Source organism: Lampris incognitus, chromosome 1 (genome assembly GCF_029633865.1).
Source record: "Lampris incognitus isolate fLamInc1 chromosome 1, fLamInc1.hap2, whole genome shotgun sequence".
Classification (NCBI taxonomy): Eukaryota; Metazoa; Chordata; class Actinopteri; order Lampriformes; family Lampridae; genus Lampris; species Lampris incognitus.
In genome coordinates, this window is record NC_079211.1 from 153,214,806 (window position 1) to 153,224,665 (window position 9,860).

Genomic DNA, 9,860 nt, shown 5'->3' on the forward strand with positions numbered 1-9,860 from the left:
GGATGGTATGAGGGCCCGACGTCCACAATTGGGGCCTGTGTTCACAGCCCATCACCGTGCAGCCCGATTGACCTTTGCCAGAGAACATCTTGGTTGGCAGATTGGCCATTGGCGCCCTGTGCTCTTCACAGATGAGAGCAGGTTCACACTGAACACATGTGACAGACGTGAGAGAGTCTGGAGACGCTGTGGAGAACGTTCTGCTGCCTGCAACATCCTCCAGCATGACCGGTTTGGCGGTGGGTCAGTGATGGTCTGGGGAGGCATATCCTTGGAGGGCCGCACAGACCTCTACGTGCTAGCCAGAGGTACCATGACTGCCATTAGGTACCGGGATGAGATCCTCAGACCCATTGTCAGACCATATGCTGGTGCAGTGGGCCCTGGGTTCCTGCTCATGCATGACAATGCTCGTCCTCATGTGGCCAGAGTGTGTCAGCAGTTCCTGTATGTCGAGGGCATTGATGCTATGGACTGGCCTGCACGTTCCCCAGACCTGAATCCAATCGAGCACCTCTGGGACATCATGTCTCGTACCATCCGCCAACGCGATGTCGCACCACAGACTGTCCAGGAGTTGACCGATGCCCCGATCCAGGTCTGGGAGGAGATCCCTCAGGAGACCATCCGTCGTCTCATCAGGAGCATGCCCAGACGTTGTAGGGAGTGCGTACAGGCACGTGGAGGCCACACACACTACTGAGCCTCATTTTGAATCGTCTTGAACAATTTCCACAGAAGTTGGATCAGCCTATGTTCTCATTTTCCACTTTGATTTTGAGTATGATTCTGAATCCAGACCTTAATGGGCTAATGATATTGATTTCCATTGATCATTCTTAGGTTATTTTGCTCTAAACACATTCCTCTGTCTAATAAATAAAGATTTTCAGCTGAAATATTTCATTCATCGAGGTCTATATTGTGTTTTTAGGTGTTCCCTTTATTTTTTTGAGCAGTATATTTAGTTGAGTTACCCTGTTCTCAAGCAGTGCTTGGTATAAAGCTGAAATGGCCCTCACTTTCTTCCCTTTATATGCATTAGCCACCAATCGAATCAGCGGGTTCTGTTCTACAGATTTGTCTATTTTGTATTTCCTTGGCATAATAATCTTTCACCTGAATATACCTATTATAGTCTCCACCACCCAAATCAAACTTGTCCTTAAGACATTGAAAACTTTGTATCTCCCCTTTATCCATTATAGTACATATTGCCGTGATGCCCCTATACTCCCATCTTTTGAAACTCCAATCATCTTTCCCTGGTTGAAATCTACTGTCATGAGCCATCCATCTAAGAACCTTGGTTTCTTTTTCCAGTTTGTATCTCTTAATCACAGTGTTACAACTCCCCTTCTCATGTCCCTACACTGGCTCCCAGGAGCTGCTCGCATCCAGTTTAAGACTCTGGTGCTAGCCTACAGGGCAGTGAAAGGAGAAGCTCCTTCCTATCTCCAGGCCATGGTCAAGCCCTACACCCCCGCCCGACCACTTCGCTCTGCTGCCTCGGGACGCCTGGTTGCCCCGTCGCTCAGAGGCCCCTGCTGCCTGCTCTTCAAGAACTACTACCCTGTTACTTGCTCTTACCACTTATTGTATTCACTCATTTAAAAAAAAATCTCTTTCTTGCACTTTTACTTTAGCACTGGTTTTGCTCTTAGATGCTTGTTTAGATGCACTTATGACCTCTGATGAATAGTGGTTCTCCTGATTTCCTACATTAAATGATGCTCTTATTGTAAGTCGCTTTGGATAAAAGCGTCGGCTAAATGACTGGAATGTAAAGTAATATCACCATATAGAAAATCTATATCATCACATATCACCATATAGGTCATTAATATCATGATAACGATACATATCACCATATAGGTCATTAATGTCACGATAACGATACATATCACCATATAGGTCATTAATATCACGATAACGATACATATCACCATATAGGTCATTAATATCACGATAACGATACATATCACCATATAGGTCAATATCACGATAACGATACATATCACCATATAGGTCATTAATATCACGATAACGATACATATCACCATATAGGTCATTAATATCACGATAACGATACATATCACCATATAGGTCAATATCACGATAACGATACATATCACCATATAGGTCATTAATATCACGATAATGATACATATCACCATATAGGTCATTAATATCACGATAACGATACATATCACCATATAGGTCATTAATATCACGATAATGATACATATCACCATATAGGTCAATAATATCACGATAATGATACATATCACCATATAGGCCATTTAATATCGGGATAATGACACATATCACCATATAGGCCATTAATATCAAAATAACGATACATATCACCATACAGATCATTTTCTGTAAATACAATGAATAAATACTTTATATAAATGACCACATGGAAAGACCTATTTCTTATTTCATTTTGAATTATATACCCGACAAATAAAAGGTACTTACTTGTATTTGATTATTTTTCTCTTTTTATGTAGAACCTTTGTGCAAATTTTCAATTAAATATGTAGCAAAATATAAAATATTAATGTATAAAATATAAAAAGGTAAATAGAAAACACTTTTCAACTATAGTGGTAAAACAGGCTAGTGGTGTTTGAGTCTGTTGTGAGGACCGGCATGTGGCATATTTTGCAAAGTAGGGTTTTCTGGTCTGTGTCAGACTTTTCATACCCAAACCACATCCATAGGATAGAAGTAGCCCCTCTTTTAGGTACAAGCTCCTGGTTTTGTCCTGGTTGGTCAGAGTTCTTCTGTTGGGAGGTACCCCGTTCTGCGTTGCGTTCACTGTCCTCCATGTTTGTTTGTGTTGCCTTCATGCACATATCCTGCCTGTGTCCATGCTGTGCAAAGAACTGGAAGGGTTGTCCAAATGATGAAAAATATCGCCATAAAGAGTGTGATTTGTGACACAACGAAATAAACGATAGAGCTTAATATGAAACGATAGACGTTTTCTATCGCCACATTATAAATATCGCCATATCGCACAGCCCTACCCTCACCCATAAAAATATTATAACACTTGACCTAATTTCAAAGTTTTAAATAGATCCCTGTAGGGTTGGGCGATATCACTGGCCACTGTCAGCCCAACAATCCACAATTGCTGAACACCCCCCCCCCCCAGGGGGGTGCACACATCGGCAATTTTCAGCAAAGTTATCATGGACTGGACGCAACCAGAAAGCAGAAGGACCTAAATGAAATAATTTTCCATCTTTGTGCAAACGAGTTGTGCCGGCAAAAGATTCTAACACTATCGGTTTGCACGAGCATTAATGTCAAAATCTTATTTTACTGAAACATTACAGCCTACAGGCTACTCTTCTTCCATCAAACAAAAGAAATCACCTTGAGATATTTGCTATGCAGTAAGCTGTAAAGACAAGCTGGACAGCTGTCCAACACGGTTTGAAAAAAAAAAATCCGATGGCATCAGAGAAGGACGCCGCAGCTTGCAGCCTCCAAATAAACAAACAGGTGGGATAACGTAGCACAACTGCATACAATGTTTGGTCTAGTTCTGGAATTGCTCAAATATTGCTTGCATTATTATTATTGCATTAAAGTTGACGTTGCTTTTCAGCACCAATCGATCGGACAGAAACCACTAAAGACGGCTTGATTGTCGTTTAGTCACTGCCCTGTTTTGTGAAAGACTAGTCGGAAATCAGTGCAACAAGAACCTGTGCATGGCCCAACTCCAGCTGCCAGTTCCTATTCACACACGCTTTGAATTGTACTTTACAGGTCAATTGTTCTGCACGGTGGTGCAGTGGTTAGCGTGGTCACCTCACAGCAAGAAGGTCCTGGGTTGGAGCCCCGGGGTCGTCCCGGGTCGTCCTCTTTGTGGAGTTTGCATGTTCTCCCCGTGTCTGCGTGGGTTTCCTCCGGGGGCTCCGGTTTCCTCCCACAGTCCAAAGACATGTAGGTCAGGTGAATCGGCCGTACTATATTGTCCCTAGGTGTGAATATGTGTGGGTGTGTGTGTGTATGTGTGGGCCCTGTGATGGTCTGGCGGCCTGTCCAGGGTGTCTCCCCCCTGCCGCCCAATGACTGCTGGGATAGGCTCCAGCATCCCCACGACCCTGAGTAAGGATAAGCGGTTTGGATAATGGATGGATGGCAGGTTAATTATTTACGAAGTTAAATTCTTGAGGAGGCAGACCATTAAATTAGCCAAATAAAAGGACAAAAATTGCAAACACAAAAAACAACCGCTGATTGGACTCAGCCAATCAGCACATGCCGATATATTCACCCAATCGTCCAAGCCCTAATTCCCTGCAAATTGTTTTTAACAACCCACCATTTTTACTTACAGAAGTTAAATGGTGGATAAAGGAAATTGTGCCACCATACATTGTACCATACCATACAAACACCATACATTGTACCATACCACACATACATCATACATTGTACCATACCATACAAACACCATACATTGTACCATACCACACATACATCATAAATTGTACCATACCACACATACACCATACATTGTACCATACCACACATACAGCATACATTGTACCATACCACACATACACCATACCTTGTACCATACCATACAAACACCATACATTGTACCATACCACACATACATCATACATTGTACCATACCACACATACACCATACATTGTACCATACCATACATACATCATACATTGTACCATACCATACAAACACCATACATTGTACCATACCACACATACATCATACATTGTACCATACCACACATACATCATACATTGTGCCATACCACACATACACCATACATTGTACCATACCATACAAACACCATACATTGTACCATACCACACATACACCATACATTGTACCATACCACACATGCATCATACATTGTACCATACCACACATGCATCATACATTGTACCATACCACATATGCATCATACATTGTACCATACCATACAAACACCATACATTGTACCATACCATACAAACACCATACATTGTACCATACCACACATACACCATACATTGTACCATACCATACATACAGCATACATTGTACCATACCATACAAACACCATACATTGTGCCATACCACACATACACCATACATTGTACCATACCATACAAACACCATACATTGTACCATACCACACATACACCATACATTGTACCATACCACACATGCATCATACATTGTACCATACCACATATGCATCATACATTGTACCATACCATACAAACACCATACATTGTACCATACCATACAAACACCATACATTGTACCATACCACACATACACCATACATTGTACCATACCATACAAACACCATACATTGTACCATACCATACAAACACCATACATTGTACCATACCACACATGCATCATACATTGTACCATACCACACATGCATCATACAGTGTACCATACCACACATGCATCATACATTGTACCATACCACACATACACCATACATTGTACCATACCACACATGCATCATACATTGTACCATACCACACATGCACCATACATTGTACCATACCACGCATGCATCATACATTGTACCATACCACACATGCATCATACATTGTACCATACCATACAAACACCATACATTGTACCATACCACACATACACCATACATTGTACCATACCACACATACACCATACATTGTACCATACCATACAAACACCATACATTGTACCATACCACACATACACCATACATTGTACCATACCACACATGCATCATACATTGTACCATACAACACATACATCATACATTGTACCATTCCACACAAACATACATTGTACCATACCATACATACATCATACATTGTACCATACCACACATACATCATACATTGTACCATACTATACATACATCATACATTGTACCATACCACTCATACACCATACATTGTACCATACCACGCATACACCATACATTTTACCATGCCACTCATACACCATACATTGTATCATACCATACAAACACCATACATTGTATCATACCATACAAACACCATACATTGTACCACACCACTCATACACCATACATTGTACCATACCATACATACACCATACATTGTACCATACCACACATACACCATACATTGTACCATACCACACATACATCATACATTGTGCCATACCACACATACACCATACATTGTACCATACCATACAAACACCATACATTGTACCATACCACACATACACCATACATTGTACCATACCACACATGCATCATACATTGTACCATACCACACATGCACCATACATTGTACCATACCATACAAACACCATACATTGTACCATACCACACATACACCATACATTGTACCATACCACACATACACCATACATTGTACCATACCATACAAACACCATGCATTGTACCATACCACACATACACCATACATTGTACCATACCACACATGCATCATACATTGTACCATACCACACATACACCATACATTGTACCATACCACACATACACCATACATTGTGCCATACCACACATACACCATACATTGTACCATACCATACAAACACCATACATTGTACCATACCACACATACATCATACATTGTACCATACCACACATACACCATACATTGTACCATACCACACATACATCATACATTGTACCATACCATACATACATCATACATTGTACCATACCACACATACACCATACATTGTACCATACCACACATACATCATACATTGTACCATACCACACATACACCATACATTGTACCATACCACACATACATCATACATTGTACCATACCATACATACATCATACATTGTACCATACCACACATACACCATACATTGTACCATGCCACTCATACATCATACATTGTACCATACCACTCATACACCATACATTGTACCATACCATACATACATCATACATTGTACCATACCACACATACACCATACATTGTACCATACCACACATACATCATACATTTTACCATACCACGCATACACCATACATTGTACCATGCCACTCATACACCATACATTGTACCATACCATACAAACACCATACATTGTACCGTACCACTCATACACCATACGTTGTACCATACCATACATACACCATACATTGTACCATACCACACATGCACCATACATTGTACCATACCGTACAAACACCATTCATTGTACCATACCATACATACACCATATATTTTACCATACCATACAAACACCATACATTGTACCATACCATACATACATCATACATTGTACCATACCACACATACATCGTACATTGTACCATACCACACATACACCATACCACACATACATCATACATTGTACCATACCATACATACACCATACATTGTACCATACCACACATGCACCATATATTTTACCATACCATACAAACACCATACATTGTACCATACCACACATACATCATACATTGTACCAAACCACACATACATCATACATTGTACCATACCATACATACACCATACATTGTACCATACCACACATGCACCATATATTTTACCATACCATACAAACACCATACATTGTACCATACCATACAAACACCATACATTGTACCATACCATACATACACCATACATTGTACCATTTGACTGGAGAGCGCAAGACCTTAACTGCGTTGACGGTTATAAATGCACTGCTGATATTCCAGTGCCAGTATTAACATGTCTCACACTGGAGGTATCCAGGCATCCCTGTATACCTCCAGTGTGTGTAAAAGGCAGTGTGAACTGTGCTTGCAGTTGTGTTATTTATGTGTTGCTTAGCATAAAGAGGCTAGACAGTGCCAGTTACAGTTGAGCGGTCAGGGGATGACTGCATTGCAAGTGGAAGAAAGCACCCTAACCCTTTGCAGTGGCTGAACAGCAGTCAGAATGTGTGCCTGGTGTCAGCGTTGTGGAGATGACAAGCATTGGAAAGGTTGGACTGTGGAATTAACAGAGGTCTGTCCTAGAAGCTAGTACCTACTGTGGTTGCTGATAGTTACAGAGGTATATGCCACCATGTTGGAGGATTTGGAACAAAACAAGAGTCTGTGAGATTATTACTTTTTCCCCACCTGAAAGAAGAAGGTTAAATTAAATTCAGTTTCATTTATTAGTGCCCTTGGAGAAATTCAGTTACAGCAGATTAAGCCATCCTAGCTGTGATCAGTGTAGCGAAGAGCAGTGGGCTACTGCCTTCATGCTTCACCCGGGGACCAGCTCCACTTCTTTTCCCATTGCCTTGCTCAGGGGCAGATAGGAGTATTAACCCTAACATGCATGTTTCTTGTGATGGGGGGGGAAACCGGAGCACCCAGAGAAAATCCACCACAGACACGGGGAGAACATGCAAACTCCACACAGAGGACAACCCCCCCCCCCCCCGCAAGGTTGGACAACCCTGGGCTTCAAACCCAGGACCTTCTTGCTGTGAGGCGACAATGCTAACCACTTTGCCACCACATGCTTTGTAGAACACATGCCACATAAGGCTGAGTCCTTAACACAACGGACTGGGTTCGAATCCGGCCCTTTGCTGCATGTCATTCCCTCTCTCTCCCTTGCCTTTCCTGTCCCTCTCTCGACTATCGCTATCTTCCACTAGGCAGAAAATGCCTTTAAAAAAAACAAATGCATAAAAGGGTCAAAGTGCAACCTGGTGTACAAGCTAGGTGAAGCTGCTATGCTTAAACACAGCAAAACCACTGAGGAGTTTAATGAACGATACCCTGAAGATGCACACGTACTGTCACGTACTGTCATGTGTGATGTCATACCACCTCCCAGTCACTATGAAGGCACATGTGCAGCAGCAGAACTGGGAGGAGGGCGTGCGAGCCATGAACGCAGCTGCTCAACGCTGGTTTGGAAGGCATAAATTGTAAAAGTGCAATTTCACACAATGCCGTCTTCCTTTGTCCTCCTTCAGATGATGCTCTGGACCGGCTTCTGCGCTGCCGCCACTCGTCTCCCTGCCTCCACTCTGTTGTTGCTGTGATACGTATCGTCCCCCGCCGCTGTCCGCATCACCTGGAGTCTTCTGGTCTCACTCGTCAAGTCCACCTTGCTCAGGAATGGCGTCAGGAATCAATATGTCTGTCTATCTGTCTTTGTCTCTCTTTTGCTCTCCATCTCTCTGTCTGCATCTCTCTGCATCTCTCTCTGCATCTCTCTCTGCAACTCTCTCTGCATCTCTCTCTGCAACTCTCTCTCTCTGCATCTCTCTCTCTCTGAATCTCTCTCTCTGCATCTCTCTCTGCATCTCTCTCTGCATCTCTCTCTCTCTGAATCTCTCTCTCTGCATCTCTCTCTCTGCATCTCTCTCTGCATCTCTCTCTCTGCATCTCTCTCTGAATCTCTCTCTCTGCATCTCTCTCTGCATCTCTCTCTCTCTGCATCTCTCTCTGCATCTCTCTCTCTCTGCATTGCTCTCTCTCTGCATCTCTCTCTCTCTGCATCTCTCTCTCTCTGAATCTCTCTCTCTGCATCTCTCTCTGCATCTCTCTCTCTGCATCTCTCTCTGAATCTCTCTCTCTGCATCTCTCTCTGCATCTCCCTCTGCATCTCTCTCTCTGCATCTCTCTCTCTCTGCATTGCTCTCTCTCTGCATCTCTCTCTCTCTGCATCTCTCTCTCTCTGCATCTCTCTCTCTCTGCATCTCTCTCTCTGCATCTCTCTCTCTGCATCTCTCTCTCTCTGCATCTCTCTCTCTCTGCATCTCTCTCTCTGCATCTCTCTCTCTGCATCTCTCTCTCTCTGCATCTCTCTCTCTGCATCTCTCTCTCTGCATCTCTCTCTCTGCATCTCTCTCTGC

General features: G+C 42.5%; 1 protein-coding gene across 1 annotated transcript in view; it reads left to right on the plus strand.

Moving 5' to 3' along the window:
- The window catches only part of mapk1 (mitogen-activated protein kinase 1), an 84,890-nt gene extending 75,662 nt beyond the window's left edge, over positions 1 to 9,228 (plus strand). Inside the window, exon 9 of the mRNA XM_056276503.1 lies at positions 8,976 to 9,228. The gene's annotated coding sequence lies outside the window, so the exon portion shown is untranslated. The remainder of the gene's footprint in view (positions 1 to 8,975) is intronic.
- Positions 9,229 to 9,860: the final 632 nt, after the last annotated feature.